At 41.8% G+C, this 25,910-nt stretch overlaps 1 long non-coding RNA gene across 1 annotated transcript; it reads right to left on the bottom strand.

Annotated features, from left to right (window-relative positions):
* Positions 1–72: 72 nt before the first annotated feature.
* On the bottom strand, positions 73–13,122 carry LOC136877060 (uncharacterized). Its single transcript, XR_010860706.2, has 3 exons — positions 13,046–13,122; positions 6,859–7,152; positions 73–167 (listed from the first exon to the last, which is right to left on the bottom strand). It is a non-coding gene; the product is annotated as an uncharacterized lncRNA (long non-coding RNA).
* Between the last annotated feature and the right edge of the window lie 12,788 nt (positions 13,123–25,910).

The raw sequence follows: 25,910 nt of genomic DNA, 5'->3' as shown, positions 1-25,910 counted from the left end.
ATCACAACACCAATATTGCTGTTTCCCTCTTTTGGACAAGAATAACCGCAAACAGGTGTCTTAAGGTTTATTGCTGTGAATTCTCACGCCGCGTATTTTTGTGGACATTACGGCTTGTCTGCAACGGTTAGTCTCACTTCTACGACAGGTCATAATGGCTCGTTCACCTGAAAACACAGCAAAGGCCAAAGCATTAGTGGGGGGTGGGCGCAGTATACATTATGTAGCAGATGTTATGGGTACATCTTGTTCTAACATGTACAGAACTGTTAAAAGGTACAGACAGGACAATCTACACCATTAGGCTACTGAGCACGATTGCTTTCTCATAATGCAATTTCTTTGTGATCGACATACAACAGCTGTGGAGGCCAAAAATCCTTTGTTACAAGTACGGGGCACGAACATCAGCAAAAAGACAGTAAGAAGTTGGTTGTATTAAGCAAATTTAAAGTCCAGAAGGCCCGCCACAGGACCTCTGCTTACACACGACAACCTGCTTCTCAGATGCAATTCGCCAACGCCCATCAAAACTGGATTGTGGAGCTCAGTGCTGTTTACGAATGAATCCAGATTCTGTTTGAGGGCACTGGATGGAAGGAAGAGAGTATGGAGAAGGACCAGGGAATGTTATTCACCCTGTACTTTCTCAGTAAAGACACCATTCAGTAGAGGTGCATGGAGCTTGTGTTCGTTGAGAATGGAAGTCTGACAGCCCACCGATACATCTAGGAGATTTTAGTGGATCACAAGGCAACTGTCGTTGGCGAGAACTTTATCCTGATGTATGACAATGCTTGCCTACACATTGCTGTTTGTATACGTGAGTACCTGGATGAAGTCAGAATTGAGTGCATGCTGTGGCCTGCTCCTAGTCCTGATCTAAACCCGCTACAGCATGTCTATGCTTGGGAAATGTACTAGGATTGCTCCCCTGACTCACTGGATCAAGTTCAGGCTGCACTCCAGGCAGAATTGGAGCTTATACCACAAGAGAACATTTGAGATTGTATCATGAACATGCCTGATCAAATCACAGATGTAACTGCGGCTAGAGGTGGTAATACCCATTACTGAGTCAATGGAAACTTGTTGAAAACATGTGGACTGCATACGAAATGGTGCAGAGCTCCAGGTTTTGACATTTCCAATTACTGAGCTGAAATTTTTTAATTGGGCTGTTTAATTTAAAATACATTGCCATATTTTTGTAACGTTATAATATGTGATTTTTTTCCAGGTTTCAAATGGACTAACATTAAATTAGCTTATCTCTTACAATAGTTAGCTCACCTTTTATCTAATACTATTGGCACAGTTCTTCTAGCACTCATAATGCTCAGATTTTTACTAGTAATAATGATAGTAATTCCACCTCTAATTTGTCTAAGGAAGTTTATTGACTTCAGGCGCTATCACACAGTGACAGTGTAAAATGTTTCTCAAAGTGGTTCATTATTTATGTAGCTCAGTATTTCTGTTTTTTTTTTTGCGTCGCACCGACTCAGATAGGTCTTATGGCGACGATGGGACAGGAAAATGGCTAGGAGTGGGAAGGAATCGGCCATGGCCTTAATTAAGGTACAGCCCCAGCATTTGCCTGGTGTGAAAATGGGAAACCACGGAAAACCATTTTCAGGGCTGCCGATAGTGGGGTTCGAACCTACTATCTCTCGAATACTGGACACTGGCCGCAGTTAAGTGACTGCAGCTATCGAGCTCGGTGTATTTCTGTTTATAGTCTAGTTTATCACTGCACAAAAATGCAAACTCCTGCAATCGGCTGAATTCTGCATGCATGAACAACTGTAACACAAGTCTTTGTGGTGTGGAGATGTCTTTGCTTAAATAAGCTACACTAAAACAACTGAGGGTCGCTGTATTCATCCCCACTCCAAATTGATGTGCCTCTTCATTTTGGGATATTATGACCAAGGTGGTACAATCACAAGGTAGCCCATGATTCTTGATGACTATTTATATCCGGCGGAATGAAATCCGTTTGTGGATTAATTAATAAATACCATGGCATTATTTAGGGGATTCTTCGCCTCTGGGTGTCTGGGAATAAAGCTAGTGTCTGGCTGCTGGGAAAATTTTCCACCTGCAATTATGCAATAGTTTCACAATGGCTAATTTATTAGTACCGAATATGGTGTTAAATTTTGACTCTTACAGTCATATGAAATGTCAGAATTTTAAAATAATATTAATGTTTGTATGTATTTCAAACTTGATATCATGTATTTAAAGCATTTAAAAGATGGAGATTTCTGTTGTGAAGACTACAATATGACTGGGGTGTTGTGCTCTTAGTTTCCTCTTGCCTCGACCCTGCCTCAGAGGGCTCTTCATTTGACATTAACATCTGCGGCTTGAAAGAGGTTGATTTTGTGCTCTCTCCCTTGTTCTGAAACTCGTGATATCCTGGGAAACTTTAAGTAAGAGAAGGGAGAAAACTAGACTTATAGGGTTATATTCTAACTGCTTCACTGGGAATCCCCATCTGACTTCATCCCGTGGCTACTGACGCTCTCCCTTGATCAACAACGTGACCGGTCACCTGGCTGTCGATGCTTCATTTACATTTACAGATCAATAGCTCAAGTGGTACTGAGGTCTCAGGTGTTGATCCATGCTGAAACACCCATATTAGTACGTGGTGTATCCTCCACCGGCGGCAATGCAGGCACTGATTCTGGCTTCCATTCGATCATACAGATGGTGAATACTGTCTTGCAATACATTATTCCACACCTGTTCGACCTGTTCACGTAGTTCTGCAAGAGTTGTGGGTTGACGAGTCGAACATGTCAGCTGTCATCCAGTCATGAGTGTGCAGAGGAAAGCAGCAAGGTTTGTAACAGAGGATTTCAGGAGAAAGAGTAGTGTATCAGAAATGTTAAAGGAACTAGGGTGGGAAACTTTAAGTAAGAGAAGGGAGAAAACTAGACTTATAGGGTTATATAGAGCCTATACAGGAGAAGCAGCATGGGGAGATATCCGTGAGAGGCTTCAGTTGGAAAATAATTATATCGGCAGGACTGACCACAAATGTAAAATTAGAAGAAATTTTAGTAGAAGCGATTGGGGTAAATTTTCATTCATTGGGAAGGGTGTAAAGGAGTGGAACAGTTTACCAGGGGTAGTGTTTGATCCTTTTCCAAAATCTGTACAGATATTCAAGAAGAGAATAAACAGCAACAGAGAAAATAAATGAAATGTTAGAGGGCATTCGACCAGTGCAGGTTAATGTAAATAAAAAAATGTGTGTGAATAAATTAATTCCATCCCCTAGTCTAAGGAGTTTGGACAGCCAAAGTAGGGGACTGCCTGTAGGGGTGAAGTACAGTGGGGACTTCGAGGGCCCTGGGACCGCTACGGTAGCTGTGAAGGCCCTTCAGGAACTCTGAAAAGTGGTGGCAAAAGGGGCTCTGGTTAAGACACAGCAGGTCGTTATGCTACTTAGGTTCCAGAATGGGTAAAGGAAAACAGAAAAAAGTAAATAAATGCAATGTAAAATTTAATCTTATACCAGTTGTACAGTATCATTTGAAGTAATTCCACATAAAGTATATCAGTTGACTATATTTGTAAGTAGTACAGGAGATATTATTAGAAGAATTTTGTAAACAATATAAATTTACTAAGGATGAACTGTGTGTTTAATAGAAAAAAATTGTTAGCGTAAATTGTATAATATTGTATTATAGGAAAATTTTGTCTTGTTAATTTAATATTTAGTGCTTGACAATAATGTATTTTAGTGTACCATTTGCCACCGAGGTAGGCACCTCATTTGCAAATAAAGAGATTTTGATTTGATTTTGATATCCCACACGTGCTTGATGGGAGACAAGTCCGGAGATCGTGCTGGCATGGGAAGTTGCTGCACGTCTTCCAGAGCACGTTGAGTTTCACGAGCAGAGTGTGAGTGAGCATTATCCAGTTGGATCAACACATCACCTTCCTGTTGCAAGAATGGCAAAAGAACGGGTCTTACAACATTCTGCATATACCGAGCGCTGGTCAGCGTTCCCTCCACAAACACCAAAGGTGAACGAGAGTTGTAGTTTATCGCACCCCAGACCATAAGGCCTGGGTTGGAGCCAGTGTGTCTTGGACGAATGCATTCTACGAGACAGCGCCCGCCAGGTGTACGTCATACGTGCAAATGACCATCACTTGAATGCAGGCAGAATTTGCTTTCATCGCTGAAGGCCATGGCCCACCATTCCATCTTCCAAGCGATTCTCTGACGGTACCAGTCGAGCTGTACACATCGATGCTGTGGCATGAGTGCAAGACGGGCTAGAAGTGTGCGTGCCCGTTGTCCCACTGCTAGTAACCCGTTGGCAACAGTTTGTGTTGACACTTCTGAGCTCACAAACCCTCCTATCTGTGCAGTGGTAGCTGTGCGATCTGCTACTGCTGCCCTTACAATACGACGATCTTGGCGGATATCTGTGCTGCATGAACGTCCAGAACCTCGTCTGTGGGTGTGATGTTCACGTGACTGTTGCAACTAGCATCGTTGCACAACTGATGCAGTATGTCCAACTTGTGTGGCAATTCTCCAAAAGGACCATCCCACCACTCGGAAGGCCACAATTTCACCCCTGTCAAACTCGCCCGGTTGTAGGAAGCACGAGTGGGTCTCAGTGGCATGGAGCCTGTTTGCTTCAAACGTTTACATCACACTGAGCCTTGCGGCTGTAAACGTTCCCTATGAAAGAGTATACTCAGATGGCACTCTGGCAGCTATGTCACTATGCTATCTGTTGGCGGACGACATTGAAACCACTATCAGTACATCTACTATCCCCCAGGTGGCATCTGCCATCATCAGATCAAAATCGAGGTTGTCTTTACAAGTGTACTAATTATTTTTTCCCAACAGTGTGTATGTAGGTCCGCCGGCCCCGTGGTCTAGGGGTAGCGTGCCTGCTCTCACCCGGAGGCCCCATGTTCGATTTCTGGCCAGGTCAGGGATTTTTCTTTCGACCTGAGGGCTGGTTCGAGGTCCACTCGGCCTACGTGATTAGAATTGAGGAGCTATCTGATGGTGAGATGGCAGCCCCGGTCTCGAAAGCCCAGAATAACGGCCGAGATGATGTGTCGTGCTGACCACACGACCCCTCATAATCTGCAGGCCTTCAGGCTGGGCAGGCCAAGGCCCTTTCAAGGGCGTTAAGTCCCGTGGTGGGGGGGGGGGTGTATGTAGGCCTATATATACAAAGAAAAAGGTACACACTTAGTCTGTAAATTAATATTAATACTGACAAAAATGTGTGGAATATATTAACACTTTAAACAATTACGTTCAAAATGTAAGCAAATCATCTGCATAGACAAAACAAATTTCAATTATACGGGTTTTTCCAGCTTCAAGAGGATCAAATAGATGCAATGTATGCAAGCCGAAGTAATGTCTATGGAAAGAAGGTGCAGCTCATATATAGCAGAATTTGCAAACAATTGGCTGTTGTCCTTGCGTTGTGGCAAGATTTCAGAAATAAATTGAAAGAGTATTAGTTTGTGACAGTCCGACTCGTTGGCTGAATGGTCAGCGTACTGGCCTTTGGTTCAGAGGGTCCCGGGTTCGATTCCCGGCCGGGTCGGGGATTTTAATCGCTTCTGATTAATTGTTCTGGTTCGGGGACTGGGTGTTAGTGTCCGTCCCAACACTCTCCTCTTCATATTCACACAAGACCCTACACTACCAACCACCACAGAAACACGCAGTAGTGATTACATCCCTCCATATAGGGTTGGCATCAGGAAGGTCAACCAGCCGTGAAACAGGGCCAAATCCACATGTGCAACACATTTGGGAAAAGCAGTAGACAAAGAAGAAGAAGTATTAGTTTATGATAATGCCCCATGTCACTCTGGGTTGGAAAATGTTATAAATGGAACTGATGCTACTTTGCTGCATTTAGGCTTATAATCTCGTATGCTCAATTCAATAGAAACAATTTGGTCAAAAATGAAATCAGAAATAAAAGCTAATCTCCAGATACCAATTGTGAATGTGTGGGAGAACAGAGACTGGCATACTTGGAGCATATGATTGATCTTGGTGGTAATACTGAATGTCATGTTTGCAGGGCAGTAAAACATTTATATAGTACAGTATTGTAGTTTTTGCAATTCCTATGTTATATTAACATTTTCTGTTAATTTTAAATAAAAAATTTCTGAATTACATTGATTTTTTTCTGAAATTAAATTGATGAATCTGAATTTAAAATTGTTTTCTGAAATACAACTGGAAATGGTGCAGTGAGACAGTATGTAAAATATTCGCTTATTAATAAGCTGGAAATGATCATAACATCTGAATAAACCTTTGTGTGTATTTCATTGGTAAACAACAAGGAAGAAAACTTAAAAGTACGTGGTATCATATTACATTTCATTCTAGTATTAACACACAACCGTATGCATAAGATTTCAATGATAATGACATGGGTGATATCAAAGAAAACTTTGATGTAATGTAGTTGTGGGAAACAGAAGCGAAATAACTGTAAATTCTTATTTTAATTACTTTAATTTACTCTACTATTACAACATTTTCTATTTGTGACAATCCCTTTGCTGCCAAATGAAATTTGGAGCTTTATTCTGAAAAATATTTAACCAAGCATTGAGAAATGTATATTTATTTTTACCTCAGTGTGATTTTCTTCTTAAATAAATATTGAAAACCAGTGAAAAGTATTATTTTTGGAACAATATTGACACTCTGCAGGAACATGCTCCAAAAAACAATGAAATGTGGAAAAATTATAACATTTATTTTTGTGGTAAATTAATGTAACTGATTGTTCACAGAAATGCTGTACAACTTACTTAGTTGATCCTCTTTAACCTGAAAGTGTAGAGGTTTTGCAGAGAGCTTTCCATCCAGTTCCATCTCGAGCCCAACTCTTGACACTGTGCCAGTCTGCGTCCCTTTCTGTCGGAGTGCTTTTAATGTTTTCTTCCCAGGTCACTCGTGGTTGACCGCGTGTTTATTTCTGCATCCATTCATCTGTCTTCCCTGATTGTAGCTCCCAGGTACTTGAAGTTTTGTACTTGTTCTAATGCTTGCTGTTCAGGGTGATGTTATGTTGAACAAGCTTCGTTGATATCACCATTGACATACTGAAGAGAAGGATGATCATTAACATGGAGAAGGCAAATACTGTACAACACTAAAAAGTAATAATGTAACATGCAAAATTTGACACTATGGAAAATATGCAGTACCGGTATACTGTATATACTACAAAAGCAATACCAGTTATTCAAAAATTATTAAATTTACATTGAAAATCTGGAATTAAACAGAGAAGAAAGAATATTAACTCAAATAGCATGATTTTCTTCTCAAATAATTATCAAAAACCATTAAAAAATAATATTTTGAGAATAATATTTACGCCGCAGAACTACACTGTAAAAATCAACAAAATGTGGGAAAAGTACGAAATTGATTTTTGTGGTTAATTGATCGTAGCTGATTGTTCCTGTTCACAGAAATGCCCTACAACACTAAGAAGTAATATTGAAACATATGTATTTGACCTTATGGAAAATATGCTGAGCATACACTGCAAAAAAGGCAATACAAATTATACAATTTAGTAAATAGTTTTGAAACCTTTGATTTCTACTTTCTTCCACCTTCTGAATTAGTCTGACCTCAAAATGGACTTGTTGTTTATCAGGTAAATATTTATACACTGCAAAAAACTTGAAATATTATTTTATGATGAAAAAATGGTAGTAATTTACTTCATCACAGACCTACTAGTCAACACTGAGAATAAGGACTCGAGAGGTAAATGCAGTGCTCTTTGCAATGATTCAAAGGGGTATACTTCTCAAATATGGCACAATACACGAGAGCTAATTGGCGGGGAAATTTTCACAAAAGTAGCTTGTTTACTTCCGTCAGCAGGCCCCTTTCCTTTTGCACTGAACTGACATTACAGAAAGTACAATTAAGTCTGTCCCGATGTCAGGCTGTGTGGCGACAGGCCTGTCGGCAAATTCTGTCATAACTAATGGATCGAGATACACCACTGCTGCATATAATGAATGCTAGGGTGTCCCCTCGCAGGTGATGCATATTGGTACCGCCTGACCAGCATGAGAAATGAGCAAGGGTTACTGAATGTCCAACACAGTTAAAGAAGCTAGTCAGAAGAAAAGACAAATCACCACACATCGCCACACTCATTACTGGGACACTGACTGAGCGAAGTCAAGAACTCACAGAGATTCTCCACCGCCAATATATTGCATCGCTTGCATATGGGAGATGAGGTGGAAGGGCCAGAAATCCCATGATATTGGTTAGGGCTAAGGCTCATTTACCATGGCATGACCAAGAACAGTGGTATTGCCTCATGTATGCTGTCATCGATACTGACAGCCACTGCTGGTATACCTTCTCTGCCTGTACTCCCCAAACAGCCTGTGATGAAGTGGAAAAGGATTAGTTCTGGAGTGAACTGTACAACCAAATCTCATCTCCTCCTACTACTTTGCAGAGACCTGGATAGTCATGTTGGAAGTGTCAGTGATGGGTATGACTGCCCTGGGACTGAGCAAGTGGCTGCATGGTTTGTGTCACGCACCTGTCAACTTGTATTTGGTACAAACCATACCTTAGCCTCTCTTCGCCGAGTGAAAGCGGGATCGGACAGTTCCTGGTTGGGTGTAAAGGCCACTTCCTGAGAATCTTCTTTATCACTGTTCTCATATACTGGTCCGTTTGGTCCCTTTAATTGTTGGGATGACATGTGGTTTTCATGTGAAATATCTCGCTAGGTTCCACACCGGGCTGGTGTTTGTATCAAACGTACTCAGATTGTTGTTCCAGACCCGTGACCTATGTTCAAGTAGTTGAGTTTCGATTTCGGCTCTGAGGTGGTTTTTCGCTTCCCGGCCTTCATTGTGGTGGTATTGGGCCCAGTTGTGCATGTGTTGATTGTGCTTGTGTATTAGGTCTTTAATGTCGGCCGGTATGTCGATGTCGGTGTTATGTTTACGTTCGTATACCGGAATGCTTGCAGTTGTGGCTGCTTGGATCGCATCTACTACTGTTCTTACTGCAGTGTCGATTTGGGCTAGGCTTTCTATTTGTGTGTCCTCAGTCCCCTGTAGTTGTGAGTCCAGTTTTCTTTCGAATTTACCCCATTTGGCTGCTTTATAGTTCAGCCGGCGCTTGGGGTTATTCTCATATTCCTCTGGGTTCGCATTCAGTGTAAATAGCACTGGTTGGTACCTCGACCCTAGATCGTTTATTACTGTTATGCTATGCCCTTGAGTAATATGTCGCAGTCAGGCTATGTCTAATATGTCTGAGACTTGTCTCTTTGGTGCTAGGAACGTGGGCTCGCTGGGGGCTGTTACCACATAGTCCTGGGATAACATGTGGTTGTACAGCTTTGTGCCTTCTGAATTAGGTCTCGGGCAGCCTCAGCTGGCGTGTTTCAAATTTAGGTCTCCTCCTAGTATCGTGTTTTGATTTTGCCTTAGTACTGCTTCTATGTTTTTGGTCTGGCGTATCCTGATATGACATTAATGAGTGTTCCTCGCACTGGCATGGCAATTCCGCATTCCTCCAGTTCGATCAGCTCTGGTGAGTCTAGCTCCGTATGTTTGATGCCTTTCCTTACCAGAACTGCCACCCCTCCGACTCGATTAGCCTTGTCGCTTCTATGTACTTTGTAGCCTCTCATGGTGAATTTCTTCCCCGGTGGCTAGGAAGGCTTCAAGTTCGTATTTTCTGGACCTGACTGGCAGTTCCATATTAATACTCGAAGCCCCTGCATGTTAATGTTGTTGTTATTATTATTATTGTTACGGGGATACCCGTGGAGCAGAAAGAGTTTAAAAAGGTGCTGGGGTGAATGGGTCTATCTACAATATCAAAATTAATTTAAAACTTGAACTGAAGGTTATATTTCTTCAAAAAACCAACAACTTAACAAATTCTCACTTAGTGAACATAACAACATGTCAGGTACAAAAGCAATCTTGAAACCAGACTAGGAAAACCCAAGATTAGTGAATTGTACAGATTCTGGGCTTCAATTTTACAATTCCACAGCTAATGGATCCAGTTCACAACTTTAATTCAAAACAAGGATACAGTTAGTCAAGGGCAGAAATCCCCTAATTCAAGAGCACTTGCTCCCAAAATACAGTATCTAGCCTTCCAGAGGCACTCATTACTCTTACAAAACTTTGAAAAAGAGCTAACAGGCTTTCAGTTTCTTACAGCCTACTCAAGGCAACATTACATCAAAATTTACAATCTCTGGCCTCTCAAGCCACAATTTACAATTTGAATTGGTTTTTACACAGGGGTATCTAGTACCCAACCTACAGGGCCTTTGCGAAAAAGAACAAGTTAAATAAACGGCCCGAACACAAACTGAATAGAGGCGTACCCTGCACTCCAGATAATGAAATATAAAATCCTACAGCGCTCTTGGCCGATGAAACTGGGGCTATTCCCACACTGCTGAGGTGGCTTGGATGGAAATAACTTTAATACATTACAGAAACGAAAGGTTGCGAAAACGTAGCCACCTCAAACCAAGATGAAGGGGAGTCTGAGAGGGTAACTCACTTTCTATCCCTGATTTACAATTAAAGATTTTATGAAGTTTTTACATTAGCCAAAAGAAAAGTTACATTTTAGAAAAGTAGGTTACATAGTTAAAGATTCGGACCTTCCCCTCAGATAGAGTAGCGGAGACAGCATGAAAGATAGAATTTTATGTGGCCATTACCTTATAGATGTTCTGGCTGCCGACGAAAGAGGCGCCCCGCCTCCTGCCTTAACACACACACACACACTCTTAGAAAGACGATGATCAATTAGCAAGGAAACTCGAAAAGCCGCAACTTATATACCCTCAGGGAAGGTTCGAGAGAATTCAAGATTAATCCAGCCCCGCCCTCTCAAATTTTATTGGTGAATTCAAAGTGAACAAGAAATGCGGGATTGGTTTAAAATTACAAAAATTTATGATAGGCTAATTGAAACCTGGCGGAAAGGAAAAGAAGTGTTGCCAACCCAAAAATAAGTGAACATAGTTATGGACAACCTAGACATACAGCAGGACGAATAGAAGTACATAGCGCAAGACCAACTACAATCCTCAGACCTCAAGGCAGGTTTCGATTAATGGCAATATGGCCGTGGGTGCGGGCCAGGCGTAGGTTAAATGTGATTGTGGATACGAGTTTAAAGCAGTAATTGTGAAATAGGTATTTCGAGTGGGCATATGATCGTACTTCGTGATTTTCAATACTGATACGGAAGTATTTGTGTCTCCAGTCGCTTTTACGTGGAAGCTTAAAATACCTGTAGGTTAATTATTTCGTGTTTCAACATGGTACCGTACAGGTTATGTGTTTGTTTATCGTGTTTGAGAGGCGGTGTTATAATTATTGGCGTTTACTTAGAATGTAGTGTGCTGTATTGTGTACCTCTCTGCAGGTCAAATTACAGAAATTCTTCGCGTATGTCTGCCCTCTCCATTTCGAGAGAAATGAATTCGGTGCATTGATAGGGAAAATTTTGCTGTAAAAACTGAACTTGTCGTGTGCATCAAATATTTTACTCTAAGTTCATTGTCCGCAAAGATATTATATTTCCCGTTGAGAATAGTGAACCTATTCGCTTCCCTAGGAAATATCTTAAATTGTCCACTGAGACCTGTCTCTCGTATAACATTTATTTACCTCGAGGAAGAAGGTGCCCTAAAAAGCGTGAACAGCAACTGCCACTGAGAGACGAAGTAACAATTAAACATTGGTGTGAAGATGATACAGATATTTTCAGCCTTTTAAGAAAAAAATATGAGTCCATTCAACGTGATTGCGAAGTATTATAATGTTCTCAAAACCTACAGTAGATATTCCATCAATATGAAAGTGACGAGTGACCTAGAAGTGCAAGTGTATTTTAAAATTATTGCTTTACTAGCAGAAAAATTAAAGTTGATATTAGGATGTTACGGGCAAGGCAACCTCAATTGTGAGAGATAGAGAAAATGTGAAATTCTGGTAAGTCACCTTGGTAATTACAGAGAGAGTAGTATTGAAATGAGTGGCATAATCTTTATTTTGGGGAACTTTATGAAAAATAGAGCCCTTGTTTTAGCCTTGTATTAACCTTTGAAAGTAACATTAATTGTTCAAGTGATGTGTGGAAGTGTGACGTTTCTTCGTCAAAAATTATAAAGGACTGTGTAAAAATTCTGGCCAGTAATTTTATCAACAATTATACAATCTCAAATGAAAAATTGCCAAGAAACTTCAAAAGAGGAGTTGTAGGATGTGTGTAGTGCTAGTTTTAGTCAACTTCAATATGTTGATGAATGATGCATAATAGGATAATGGGTCACAGTGTTAATGTTCGGAAAACTACTTATTTGTTTGGTGCTATGTCGATGTTTTCTTAAGTCCGTATTCGTGTTTTCAACGAAGTGACATTTGTTAGGCGTTGATAACTTGTTATTTATTGTAATGCTTTTTTTTTTCTGTTGCCAGTTATTCAACGTCACACTAACACATCAAAAGTTCTCGGTGACGGAAGGATAGGAAAGAGGTAGAAGTGGGAAGGAAGCGGTCGTGGTCTTAATTAAGGTACAGCCTCAGCATTCGCCTGGTGTGAAAATGCGAAGCAACGGGACACCATCTTCAGGGCTACGACGATGGGATTCGAACCCCTCCCATCTTCCGAATGCAAGATCACAGCTACTCAACCCTAACCGCGCGGCCCTGAAGATGGTTTTCAGTGGTTTCACATTTTCAAACCAGGCAACTGCCGGGGCTGTACCTTAATTAAAGACGCGGCCGCTACCTTCGCACTCGTAGCCCTTTCCTTCCATCCATCGCCAAAACCTTTCGATGTGATAGTGGACGTTAAACTAGAAAAAATCCTCTAGATAAAGAGCACGTAGAATTACTATTTTTCTTTTACGTATCAAATGCTGTTTTTTAAAATCCTTTATAAATATATTTGTACTGCAATGTTCTCACGACCATTATTAGGTTACTCCTCGGGACGTCAGCTTTGGCCTGGTACGACAGCCATGTTTTTTCTGTATTGTGGTGTGAGTATTGTAGGTGGTCTTGCAGGATTAAGACGGCGGTGGTGACGACTTCTGCTGTTTGATATGTTCCTACACTACGCGGCGTTGGTGTAGGTAAACAGGGATCAGCTGTCCCTGAACATGTGATTTTAAATGAGATCTGATGTGACTTAATTCGGAATTTATCGTTTAAATAAATTATTTAAAACCGTGTTGTTATGTTTCAGGAATGTGCATTCTCTTTACTGACCGTTGACTGTGTTTATGTGCGATCTGTATTTCGTGCAAATTAAGATTATAGTGTTCCTTGTTTTGAAAGTAATATGTGACAAATTCATAGAAAATATTTTACATTTAGTAATGATTTAATGACATTACTTCTGAAATTAGTTCGTCAGTGTCTTAACGAATATGTCAAACTGGTATGTGTGTATAGAGCTATTTCATTAATTCACCACAAAATCAAGTTCAGTTGTTATTATCAGCTATAACCTTAAAAAAAAACACATGTTCGACTGTTAGCGTACATGCTGCGTAATATAAACACATTAAAACTCGATGGATAAATAAGATAGTTGGATGCGTTAAAATATTCTTCTAGACTTGTTAGGTTCTCCTCTGTATTGTTTTGCATAGAACCAATACATGCTGTACAGCCTATCACTTCGCTTGCATGTTTAACAATATACCCACAGAACTGATGAATGACAATTTTTGAACTGGTGAAAGGAGCTATTTGTTCATCTTCCCAACTTGATAATGATGGACCGAGCTAGTTGGCCGTGCGGTTAGGGGCACGCGGCTGTGAGCTTGCATCCGGGAGATAGTGGGTTCGAATCCCACTGTCGGCAGCCCTGAAGATGGTTTTCCACGGTTTCCCATTTTCCCACCAGGCAAATTCTGGGGCTGTACCTTAATTAAGGCCACGGCCGCTTCCTTCCAACTCCTAGGCCCTTCCTATCCTATCGTTGCTATAAGACCTGCCTGTGTCGGTGTGACGTAAAGCAACTAGCAAAAAATGAAAAAAGATAATTGTGGCTGATCAAAGGTAAGCGTGTTGCAATTTTTTTCCTGAGCTGTAGTTGTGATTTTGGCATTCTCTTTGACAACAGCTTGTGCCATGGCTCTAATCTGACTGAAAAATTATGTTAAGGGTACTATCACTTTAAAAGCAGATGTTGACGTGGGATAGCCTTCGACCACTTTGAGAACAGAGTGGGATCTTTTGGGGGTGAAACAAAAATGACGCTTATAATTCGAATGTTTATTGTAACCCGAATTATAATCCGGGACATTGCAAGTTGGCATATTCACATGCGGTATTAAATTGAAGCATATGTCAAAGTATACGTCCTACTTCTCAAATGCATAATCTTTCACTTTTCAGTTCATGAAAAGTTAATGCCAGCTATTTTGCACTTATACAACTGGAGGATGTATAAAACTACTGAAAAAGACCACAAACTGTTTGCACACTTCAACAGTAAGCCGACGAAAAGCGCGCGTACTTGGCCCTTTTATCGACAGCAGCGCTGCCTTCTGGAAAAAAATCCGCAGCCTTTTTCCAGTCATTCGACCGGGCCAGGAATGGAATGAATGAAGCCCCCATCTAGCAGGGAGGATAGGAATTGTGCCGGCTGGCGAAGCCTGTCGCACCCCTCCGGGGCAATGATTAATGAATGACAGATGAAATGAAATGATATTCGAGAGTGTTTCTGGAATTAAATATGACAGGGAAAATCGGAGTATCCGGAGAAAAACCTCTCCCGCCTCCGCTTTGTCCAGCACAAATCTCACATGGAGTGACCGGGATTTGAACCACAGAACCCAGCGGTGAGAGGCCGGCGTCTACCGCCTGAGCCGCGGAGGCTCCATCAAAATCTGAAATAAGGTGTGAAGGCACAGATGCGAGAGTAATCTGAGGATATCCAATTACTTCCTTCATTAGGTCCTTGCCTAGATAAAGCCGACAGCCGCTTTTCTCACAATTCTCTTCTAGACGGTATTTCATGGAGTCGTATATTTTCTTGCTGCGAACAACCTTGCGGAGATTGGCAACATGGTATACAACAGTTGAATATTTCGGGGAAAGAATCTGAAGTTTCAGTTCTACGAAAAATATACCTTGCACGAACGGAAACAAACAAGTACCAACACCTTAAAATCACTTTTGAAATATCTATAAACATAACATAATTAATTAATTTCACAGTTCTATTCAAAATATATCTTGTACGAACGAAAGTGACCAGACACGTTTACTCATTGTACAAAATAACTCAGGTTTTCACACACATTCATGCACCAATAATACAGTGCTACGCCTATACTGACAGCGAAGATTGTGCCTCTACTGCTGCACTCTTACGGCGATTTGGAGAACTATTGATAGTCGCGCCTTCCTGTGTTAAACTAGTGGCATAGAGCAGGCAGTATAAGAGGATCGAGACGGCGGTGCTGTTAACATGTGATTCAGAGGGAGTCGTCACACTATTCATTTCTATTCGTCCTGCGTACAGAACTTCTTTAAGTTATAAGTTCTTGCACCAGAGTGCATGATTATAGTTTTTTGGTAGTGTCATCTGTGGAAAATGTCCAAACTTCTTGATGTATAGCAAAACAAAATAAGGAGAAATTCAGTCAGTTTAGGAATCTTCACAATAACAAGATTACTTAATATTTCAGTGGTGACATCTTCCGATTAAAGTTCCAAGTTCAGGTATTATCAGTTTCACCTTTTGGTCGATAGGGGAGTTTATAAAGGCGCTTATTTTGAATTTGCTGCGTTGAGGTGTACCTCCCGGTACAGACCCCCCCCCTAAAGTCCTTCCTAGGGGTGACAGAAGTATTTTTGAGAAAAGCTTTCCAGTTGAAAAATTTGCCTTTTACTGAACGTTATTTGTTGAAAAATTTTTAAATCCAGATTTAAGATGTATTTGTGGTCGTAGAAGTTCATTACATGCTGATTAGATTAGACGGCAAGACCTGCCGCCGCTGCCAATACCCAGCTGAGGTCGCTCCCCACCCCGAAGTAACCTCTGATACACCTTTCCCGCTACTATGAGAGGGGTAGTCGTGGTGATGGTCGCTGCAGATGAGATGTATATTTGCTGTCCCCAGATGAATTGGCGGTAAGGTCACCGCACTTCAGCCTTTGCCGAGAAGATGGACTCCGGCGCACCGTTCAGAAGGAGGCCTTACTAGAGCGAGGTGGGCCCTTTCTCCTCTCTCGTGTCCCTCACAAGATGTTACAGTACGGCGGCAGACAGCAGAGGGTGCACTGAAACAGTAAGATCTTGGAGACAGAGAAGTGTTGTTGGAGACTTGAGAGTACGATATTTATTGGTGATGCAGAGGGGCGGGCGCCGTGGAAGGTGAGTAAGATCTTGGAGACAGAGAAGTGTTGTTGGAGACTTGAGAGTACGATATTTATTGGTGATGCAGAGGGGCGGGCGGCGTGGAAGGTGAGTGTGTGCTAATAGTGCGTGGATGCAGGAGACGGGGACTTTGGTAATGGCCACCAGGGATTTGACAGAGTGGAAGATCGTACATACAGGTCATTTATCAAATTTAATAACACGATTGGGGCAGAAGGCCTCGATTAAAAAAAACATAACATTCAAACTCCTGCTAAATGTTGATGGAAAAAGTAAACAAAGAAATTACACAGGTTTCACCTGAGAGAGGCGAACCCTAAAGATTCTCTCTGTGGCTGGATTACTGACCAATAATATAATATGACGCACGACCCATGAAATCTGGGAGCAAGCTTGTCCGCAGGAACAAAATTCCTAACCATGACTTGATCTCCGACTTTAAAGTTGGTGGGCCTCCGTCCACGATCATTTCTTTCCCTCACATTTTCATTGGAAGCTTTAAGATTGGCTTTAGCCTTCTTCCATAGATCTCTTATATTAACGGGATCTTTTACTTCTGGTAATACATCATTAAGTGGCCAAACGTTAGAGAGTGGCGTGTTAGGAACAAATTTAAACATAAGAGAAGCTGGTGTGAACTTGTGGGATTCATGAACCGCCGAATTTAAAGCAAACGACAACCAACGCAGGGACGTATCCCACCTGGAATGATCTTCATGATGAAATGCGATTAGAGCAGATCTAAGATTACGATTAACCCGCACAGCCAGAGATGGTTGAGGATAATAAGCCGAGGTAGTTACATGTGATACAGACAGATCAAAACAGAATTTACGGAATAAGTTGGATGTGAATGCCTTAGCATTATCAGAAACTATATATTGACAGGGGCCAAAAGAAGCAAATATGGTATTCAAACAAGAAATGGTGGACTGAGCGGTTTCCAGCTTCGTCGGAAATAACCAAGAAAATCTAGAGAAACCATCTACAGAGACCAGAATGAATTTATTGGCGTTCCCCTTTGATTGGGGGAAGGGTCCGACGTAGTCTATATATAGGCGCTCCATGGGGCGCGACACTTGATGAGAAGATAATGGACCTAGCTTAGTGGACAAGGTGGGCGTGCTAAGCAAGCAAGATTTACAAGCTTTTACCAATTAACGAATTTCGCCGTCCATACCTTTCCAAAGGAATATCTCTCAAATCTTTTCCCGAGTTTTGAAGATGCCTAATTTCCTCCCCCCCAGTGGGGTCTCATGATAGTACTTGAAGATCATCGGTACAAGCACAGCTGGAACCACAACTTTCATTTTTTTCATGCCTCGACGGGCAACACAAAACCCCGTTTCTCAATACATAAGGGACGACATGTTCCCCAGAAGAAAGGGTTTCCATAATAGGGGCCAGCACAGGATCTTCACGTTAATATTTTTCAATGTCCCGAAACAACATGGGGGCATCAGTTAGAATGACATTAATACCCGAAGGTATTGGCGTGGGAAGAGAAGAACTATCTTCCTGTTCGGTGGTCTCCACATCATGAGAAAACATGCGGCTTAGTCCATCCGACATTTTCAGATCCCCCGATATGTCTCACATCAAACTGGAATGCAGAAATCCTGATGGCCCAACGGGTTATACGATCAGTACGGCGCGGCCTATCTAATACCCAACCTAAGGGTTGGTTATCAGTTTCTAGGTCGAACTTGACAGATAGAGTCGGAACTTCTCTAGTGCAAATAAAACTGCCAAGCCCTCAAGTTCATAGATGGAATTTTTGGCCTCTTGAGCCGATAATGTCCTAGACTCATAGGCAAAGGGTCGACTTCCGAGTTCAGTTTCCTGAAGGACCGCAGCTACCGCCGATGATGAGGCGTCGGTTTGTACAATGTTTCTTCGAAAAATCTGGCATAGCTAAGACGGGGGCGTTACAGCGAACTAATTTCAGATCTTCAAAAGCGGCTTGTTGAGACGGCCCCCATTCAAATTTGACGCCTTTCCTACGGAATAAGTTCAAGGGCACCGCTCTGTTAACGAAGTTAGGAATAAATTTCCTGAAGAAATTCACCATGCCTATGGACCTGGCAATACCTTTGATGTCCTTAGGAGTTTTGAAATCACGGATGGCCTGTGTTCTATATTAATAGAAACCCCATCAGGCGACATAATATATCCTAGGAATGACATAGAAGGTTTAGCAAAAGGTACCTTAGATAACTTGACAGTCAATCCGGCCTTACGCAGGTGATCGAGTACTTCCTTTAGATGATCAAGGTGTTCTTCAATGGTCTCAGAAAATACGACGACATCATCAAGATAGTGATACAAGTATTCAAATTTGATGTCGGAGAAGACCCTATCTAGCAGTCTAGTGAAAAGAGCGCCCCCGTGGGGAGCCCGAAAGGCACGCGGTTATACTCATACAAGTTCCAATCCGTGGCAAAAGCAGTTAGATGTTTCGATTCCTCAGCTAGATGTATTTGATTGTATGCCTGATTAAGGTCTAGGTACCGAGCTCGATAGCTGCTGTCACTTAAGTGCGGCCAGTATCCAGTATTCGGGAGATAGTGGGTTCGAGCCCCAATGTCGGCTGACCTGAAAATGGTTTTCCGTGGTTTCCCATTTTCACTACAGGCAAATGCTGGGGCTGTACCTTAATTAAGGCCACGGCCGCTTCCTTCCCTTTCCCATCGTTGCCATAAGACCTGTCTGTGTCGGTGCGACGTAAAGCAAGTAACAAAGAAAAAGGTCTAGGATGGTAAAGAACTTGGCTTTTCGAAACCATGAAAAACAAGAGTGAAGATCCGGAAGGGGCACAGATTGTAACACCATTTTACGATTTTTAAAGCCCTGAAGCCATCTTGGGGTTTCGGCACCAGAAATATGGGTGATGAATATGCCGACTTAGAAAGCCGAATAATACCATCTTTTAACATTTGGTCGATGATCCCTTTTAGAGCCTTCATTTTAGGTTGAGACAGCCTATAAGGCGGGAACCTAACCGGAATCGAATCCGTGACCTCAATCTTGTATTCGATAAGATCAGTAACACCAAGAGTATCAGAAAACATATCAGGAAACGACTGACACAATTTATGAATATTTTCAACCTGTTCCTCAGGTAGATGTCTAAGGTCTAACAACATCTCATCCTGGGTAGGCGAAACAGGTAAACATGATACAGAATTACACTTTTGCAACGGAATTTTACAATCATTAGCAAATTTGAGGATGCACGACTTGCTCTGAATGTCGAGCACCAGACCGGTATAAGACATGAAATCAGCTCCCAAAATTACGGGTCACGACAAGTGTTTAGCCACAAATAATGTTATTTTCCAGGTGAATTTAGAAATGCGAATTTTGGCAAAGATGAAACTTAAAATTTTCAATAGAGAGGAATTAGCCGAAACGCATTGGACTGAAGACGAACAATAATCAGAAAACTTACAAACAGTCTTAAATTTAGAATACCATTCAGCCGAAATTATAGAACACACGCTCCCTGAGTCTAATAGAGCAGTGACAGGTTCACTATTCAATTCAATCTTAAGAAATGGTACAAGTCTGGGGGACTCCGTCGCAATTCTGATGCATTCTTTCGGGCCTTCGAACGATAGATTAGAAGAACCTTTATCCTTACCAGAGCTTTCGCTGGGTTTAACAGGGGCTGAGCCTCGGGAAGGTGAACATGCCGGCTCAGCCGATGACACTAGTCACTTTCTATTATTGGAGTTCGCGGAGGTTGCAACAGAAGTTGAGCAGGAGGGGATGCTATTGGCATTAGAGCAATTCTTGGCTAGGTGAGTAAACGAACCACATTTGAAACATCTTTGTGATGACCCTGCTCCATTCTTCGTCCCACTCGATTTTATCATTGGGCACTTGTTACGCAGATGTTCCGTTGACCCACAAGCATAGCATTTCCGAGTGGTGACGTTCGGCGAGGAGTGGGCCGAAAACTACTAGAAAATGGAGGGGGCTCCTTAACGACTCGTAAGATGTCGGCATACCTTACTCCTTCGCCTGAGACCGCCATAGCCTCTAATTCTGAACAGTTTTGAGGGCGCGACGCGAGAAATAGGGCGGAGAAATACCTTCAACAATCGTCTGCACAATTTGATCTTCAGGGAAATGAAGAGCGAATACCCTGGTGTAAAACTTAATATCAACAAGGAACCTGAGAAATGAAATTACTTCGTTACTGGAGTTTACTGAAAATTTAGAAAATCCCCTAAGCAACATAGCCAATGGATAAGGCAAACCACTAAAACAGGGTGACATAATTGGTGACGGCCTAGCGGGTTCAGAGGCTTCAAACACAGCATTGTTCAGAAAGAAAGGTAGAATTTGTTTCGGATGACCTGCCTCAGTTTCCAATGGGGCTGATGTTTTTTGCGTCCCTACAGATTTTCTACTTTGTACCATCTTGGAAGAATCCTGCTCACCGATTACGTTTATCACAGGGGCTTGGTCGGTTTTGGGAGCGGCTGCCCCAGTCAACAATTGATTGGTTCTATTTGATATTTTTGATAGATGGTCAACTAAATTACTAACCTCCTTAGCATGATCTTCTTTTAACTTGAGAGACAATAGGTCCCTGAATCCATTATAAAATGGAACAATCTTGTCTGTACTCTTTTAAGTTGGTTAGCAGAATGATCGCTTACTTCAAAAATACTTACTACAGATGCTACTTCAGTGGTATTGTCAGTGATAGTGGATAGAGCCTCACAATTTCCTCTTCCCCAAAAATTGGGATACAAATTGGTAATTCTAATGACTTTAAGTTTTGTGGTATCTGCCGCAACCGTGCCTCCGTATTGAACATTACTAATGAGTAACTTACAAATCAATTCCTCCATGCGCAAGTACCCAGGAGCGAGGACTTCGCGAGGGCCAGACATAATGATAGAAAACTACAAATTAAGAAAAAAATTGCAGCGATGGAGAAAAATTCTTAGAGTTCGGATTGGTTTCGATTCTAGCCGACAAAAGGTCTCACTTTCGACACATTCAACCCCGCTCTGCTACCAGTTGTTACGGGGATAGCCATGGAGCAGAAAGAGGTCTATGGGTCTATCTACACTATCAAAATCAATTTAAAACTTGAACTGAAGGTTGTATTTCTTCAAAAAACAATAACTTAACAAATTTTCACTTAGTGAACATAACAACATGTCAGGTACAAAAGCAATCTTGAAACCAGACCAGGAAAATCCAAGATTAGTGAATTGTACAGATTCTGGGCTTCAATTTTACAATTCCACAGCTAATGGATCCAGTTTACATTTTAATTCAAAACAAGGATACAGTTAGTCAAGGGCAGAAATCCCCTAATTCAAGAGCACGTGCTTCCAAAATACAACATCTAGCCTTCCAGAGGCACTCGTTACTCTTAAAAAACATTGATAAAAAAACTAACAGGCTCTCAGTTTCGTACTGACCACTCAAGGCAACATTATATCAACATTTACAATCTCTGGCCTCTCAAGCCACAATTTACAATTTGAATTGGTTTTTACACAGGGGTATCTAGTACCCAACCTACAGGGCCTTTGCGAAAAAGAACAAGTTAAATAAACGGCCCGAACGCAAACTGAATAGAGGCGTACCCTGCACTCCAGATAATGAAATATAAAATCCTACAGCGCTCTTGGCCGATGAAACTGGGGCTATTGCCACACTGCTGAGGTGGCTCGGATGGAGGTAACTTTCATACATTACAGAAACGAAAGGTTGTGAAAACGTAGCCACCTCAAACCAAGATGAAGAGGAGCTCGAGAGGGTTACTCACTTTCTATCCCCGACTTACGATTAAAGATTTATGAAGTATTTAGATTAGCCGAAAGAAAAGTTACATTTTAGAAAAGTAGGTTACTTAGTTAAAGATTCGGAACTTCCCCTCAGATAAACTAGCGGAGACAGCACGAAAGATAGAATTGTATGTGGCCATTACGTTATAGATGTTCTGGCTGCCGACAAAAGAGGCGCCCCGCCTCCTGCCTTAACACACACACGCACACTTAGAAAGACGATGATCAATTAGCAAGGAAACTCGAAAAGCCGCAACTTATATACCCTCAGGGAAGGTTCGAGAGAATTCAAGATTAATTCAGACCCGCCCTCTCAAATTTTATTGGTGAATTCAAAGTGAACAAGAATGCGGGATTGGTTGAAAATTAATTACAATAATTTATGATATGCTAGATTTAAACCTATGGTTCATGTTTGTGGGTTACTGTAGTCACGTCCTAGTTCGTGAACCATGGGCAACGGCTGAGTGGCCTAGTAAGGGGTCCTGAGAGTCGGGATACTAGTTGCTATGGAATGGGAGTGGGCATCTCGGACATATTCTGAGTCTTGGCCCTCTTTTTGCTCAGGCGGCTAGGACTATGCAATTCAGCGGTGGTCCATAACCCGTTAGAGGAGAGATCCTCACTTGGATTATGTGCAAGTAGGGTAGCATCCTGCTTCATGAATTTACCGAGCTCAGAACATTTTAAGCAAGCCTCGGACATATGGGAGTAATGGTGTCCCACTCCCATTTGACAGGCGAGGGACTCCTTGGAAACAACTTGGCGAACAAAATGGAATTCGATGGGGAGCTATCAATATTAATGGGGCTTATGGAAGAAAGAAGGCAGAATTGGCAGAGTCAGAAAAAATGGATGCATCTGGATGTGCTAGGAGTAAGTGATATTCGGGTAAGGGGAGATAACGAGGAAGAGATAGGAGATTATAAAGTGTACTTGACGGGTGTTAGAAAGGGAAGGGCAGGGCTCTTTATCAGGAATACCATTGCACGCAACATAGTTTCTGTTAGGCACGTAAATGTGCGAATGTTGTGGGTAGATTTGTTAGTTGGAGGAATTAGGACAAGAATTGTGTCCGTGTATTCACCATGTGAGGGTGCAGATGAGGATGAATTTAACAAGTTTTATGAAGCATTGAGTGAGATCGTGGTCAGGGTCAACAGCAAGGATAGAATAGTGCTAATGAGCGATTTCAATGCGAGAGTTGGGAATAGAACTGAAGGATACGAAAGGGTGACTGGTAAATGTGGGGAAGAATGGAAGCTAATGGGAATGGGAAGTGTTTGCTGGACTTCTGTGCTAGTATGGGTTTAGCAGTTACGAATACATTCTTCAAGCATAAGGCTATTCACCGCTACACATGGGAGGCTAGGTGTACCAAATCCATAATAGACCATATCTTAACAGACTTTGAATTCAGGAAATCTGTTAGGAATGTACGAGTTTTCGCGGATTTTTCGATGATACAGACCACTATCTGATCTGTAGTGAACTAAGTATCTCTAGGCCTAGGGTAGAGAAAGTGAAATCTGTCTGCAAACGAATAAGGGTAGAAAATCTCCAGGACGAGGAAATTAGACAGAAGTTTTTTTTTTTTTTTTTTTTTTGCTAGGGGCTTTACGTCGCACCGAGACAGATAGGTCTTATGGCGACGATGGGATAGGAAAGGCCTAGGAGTTGGAAGGAAGCGGCCGTGGCCTTAATTAAGGTACAGCCCCAGCATTTGCCTGGTGTGAAAATGGGAAACCACGGAAAACCATCTTCAGGGCTGCCGATAGTGGGATTCGAACCTACTATCTCCCGGATGCAAGCTCACAGCCGCGCGCCTCTACGCGCACGGCCAACTCGCCCGGTTTAGACAGAAGTACATGGATATGATTAGTGAGAAGTTTCGAACAGTAGACAGTAAGCAGGTTCAGGATATAGTGTGTGAATGGGTGGTATACAGGGGTGCTGTAGTAGAAACAGCAAGGGAATGCCTAGAAACAACTGTGTGTAAAGAGGGGTAAAGGCGAACATCTTGGTGGAATGATGAAGTGAGAGCAGCCTGTAAACGTAAAAATAAGGCTTACCAAAAATGGCTCCAAACAAGGGCCGAGACAGACAGGGATTTGTGCGTAGGTGAAAGAAACAGAGCGAAACAAATAGTTGTTGAATCCAAAAAGAAGTCATGGGAAGATTTTGGTAATAACCTGGAAAGGCTAGGTCAAGCAGCAGGGAAACCTTTCTGGACAGTAATAAAGAATCTTAGGAAGGGAGGGAAAAAGGAAATGAACAGTGTTTTGAGTAATTCAGGTGAACTCATAATGGATCCCAGGAAATCACTGGAGAGGTAGAGGGAATATTTTGAACATCTTCTCAATGTAAAAGGAAATCATCCTGGTGGTGTTGCAAACAGCCAAGCTCATGGGGAAGAGGAAAATGATGTTGGTGAAATTATGCTTGAGGAAGTGGAAAGGATGGTAAATAAACTCCATTGTCATAAAGCAGCAGGAATAGATGAAATTAGACCTGAAATGGTGAAGTATAGTGGCAAGGCAGGGATGAAATGGCTTCATAGAGTAGTAACATTAGCGTGGAGTGTTGGTAAGGTACCTTCAGATTGGACAAAAGCAGTAATTGCGCCTATCTATAAGCAAGAGAACAGGAAGAATTGCAACAACTATCGAGGTATCTCATTGATTAGTATACCACGCAAAGTATTTACTGGTATCTTGGAAGGGAGTGTGCGATCAGTCGTTGAGAGGAAGTTGGATGAAGACCAGTGTGGTTTCAGGCCACAGAGAGGCTGTCAGGATCAGATATTCAGTATGCGCCAGGTAATTTAAAAATGCTACGAGAAGAATAGGCAGTTGTGTTTATGTTTCGTAGATCTAGAAAAAGCATATGACAGGGTACTGAGGGAAAAGATGTTCACTATACTGGGGGACTATGGAATTAAAGGTAGATTATTAAAATCAATCAAAGGCATTTATGTTGAGAGTTGGGCTTCAGTGAGAATTGATGGTAGAATGAGTTCTTGGTTCCGGGTACTTACAGGGGTTAGACAAGGCTGTAATCTTTCACCTTTGCTGTTCGTAGTTTACATGGATCATCTGCTGAAAGGTATAAAATGGCAGGGAGGGATTCAGTTAGGTGGAAATGTAGTAAACAGCTTGGCCTATGCTGACGACTTGGTCTTAATGGCAGACTGTGCCGAAAGCCTGCAGTCTAATATCTTGGAACTTGAAAATAGGTGCAATGAGTATGGTATGAAAATTAGCCTTCCGAAGACTAAATTGATGTCAGTAGGTAAGAAATTCAACAGAACTGAATGTCAGATTGGTGATACAAAGCTAGAACAGGTCGATAATTTCAAGTATTTAGGTTGTGTGTTCTCCCAGGACAGTTATATAGTAAGTGAGATTGAAGTAAGGTGTAATAAAGCTAATGCAGTGAGCTCGCAGTTGCGACCAACAGTATTCTGTAAGAAGGAAGTCAGCTCCCAGACGAAACTCTTTACATCGGTCTGTTTTCAGACCAACTTTGCTTTACGGGAGCGAAAGCTGGGTGGACTCAGGTTATCTTGTTCATAAGTTAGAAGTAACAGACATGAAAGTAGCAAG

The sequence above is a fragment of the Anabrus simplex genome, chromosome 7 (genome assembly GCF_040414725.1).
Source record: "Anabrus simplex isolate iqAnaSimp1 chromosome 7, ASM4041472v1, whole genome shotgun sequence".
NCBI classification, from domain to species: Eukaryota; Metazoa; Arthropoda; class Insecta; order Orthoptera; family Tettigoniidae; genus Anabrus; species Anabrus simplex.
This window is presented reverse-complemented; position numbering and strand designations above follow the sequence as displayed.